Source organism: Phytophthora infestans, genomic scaffold, assembly GCF_000142945.1.
Source record: "Phytophthora infestans T30-4 supercont1.9 genomic scaffold, whole genome shotgun sequence".
NCBI lineage: Eukaryota > Oomycota > Peronosporomycetes > Peronosporales > Peronosporaceae > Phytophthora > Phytophthora infestans.
This window is the reverse complement of record NW_003303750.1, coordinates 1,495,266-1,497,143: the sequence shown is the minus strand read 5'-3', so window position 1 is coordinate 1,497,143 and position 1,878 is coordinate 1,495,266.

Genomic DNA, 1,878 nt, shown 5'->3' with positions numbered 1-1,878 from the left:
GAATGCAGTTATTACGGACGAAGAAATGGCTCGGATCATACTGCAAAGTGTGGTTGACTCGCATCGAAATGTCGCTCGATTAGTCGGTCGGACCGACGGTGGTGCTCCACCTGACCTTGCTACTGTAGTGAATACTCTACTTGGAGAAGCTGAAACGGATAGAGCCTGTGCAATGAGGGTACATACCTCAGTGAAGATACCCAAGCTACCAAAGTGATGTCTCAGTGTCCCATTAAGCATAACCCGAAGAACAAATTCAAGAAATACAACGGCAAAGAAAAGAAGATAAGACAGGAGAGTCGAACATGTTTTTTCTGTAAGAAGAAGGGTTGCCTCCGAGCTGATTGCTACGGGTGGAAGGCATTGAAGAAGAATGAGAGCAAGGATACTGGCGAACATACCAGGTCGACGAATATGAATTTGGTGTGGCTGGTGTCCTTGGTGACACCAATAACCCGCCTGTACCGATACGAATGACTTGGAGTCAAAACGATAGCTGCTTGCAGAAGCATAAGATCTACGATTGGGTGCTGGATAGTGGAGCCAAGGCACGCGTATGTGTTGACGGCGGCTCGTTTGTCAAATTAAGAAGAGACCCGATGATGGCTCTAGATTGGCAAGGTGGCGTAGATGTTAACGAACACTCAGGTTTGAGTGGCGAATACGAAGATTCTAGAATTACCTGGGCCTCGTTACGTACCTGATGGTGCCACCAATCTTATAAGCCAGCGGCTGCTGGAGCGAATAGGTTGGAAGTCGTCTTACTCTAACAGTGACGACGAACAACATCGAGTCGAGTACTTCGACAAGGATGGTGTCCGACTTGAATTTCATAAAGGATCGGATGTTTTTTTTACTGGATGAGGGCATGTTCAGTGCTGGAGGCTGCTTTAATGATGGCTCGTCCGTCGAGACACTGGAGGTCAATACTGTCATGAAATGGCATCTTAAACTAGCGCACTTGAACGAGGCTGCCTTGAAGAAGATGGTGAAAGGAGGTCTTGCGGATGGCATGAGTGGATTATCTCTAGACGATTTCAAGAGAACACCACTCAAGTGCATTGCTTGCGAGGAGGCAAAGGCAAAACGAACGTCTTTTAAGCGTCAGCAGGGCAAACGTGCCACGAAGTGTGGAGCGAGGCTCATGTTCGATGTCCGCTACGTTAGTATCCCAACACCAGGTGATGCAAAATAATTTTAACTAGTGCAAGACGAAGCATCACGCTTTAAATAGATCTTCCTTCTGAAGAAGAAGAGTGATGCTGGAGAAAATGTGATGAATTTAATACGTCAACTGGAAAAGAACTTTCAGATTAAAACATTCAGCTGTGACCAGGGTGAAGAATTCATAAATGGCAAGCTGACCTCTTTTCTGAGTGAGCATGGAATCCTATTGATGCCAACAAATGCGTACACTCCTGAAGAGAACGGTTTGGTGGAGAAGCTAAATGGTAAATTGCTCAGCAAACTCAGAGCTATTCGAGATGCAGCAAACTTACCTCAGTGTTTGTGGGGTAAAATACTGCATTATGTCGTGCATGTCGACAACATGAGCTTGACGAAGGCTCTTGGCAGCATGACACCGTACCAGAGGCTGTATAAGAAAAAGCCAGACATGAAAGATATCAAGATATGTGGGTGTGTTGCCTACCATCACTTGCCTAAGGCTACACAAGGCAACAAGTTGGAAATGCGAGCTAAACCTGCTGTGTTTTTGGGAATCGCAGAAGAATCGTTAGGCTATCGGCTACCGGATCTTGGAACCGGGGATCATTCAGCGTAGATCAGTTCGCTTTCGTGAAGATGTAGCGACTGGAGGAAACTATGTGGAAAACCTGCTTGCTGGGAGGTATTATGGCAAACAGAAAGACGTACCAA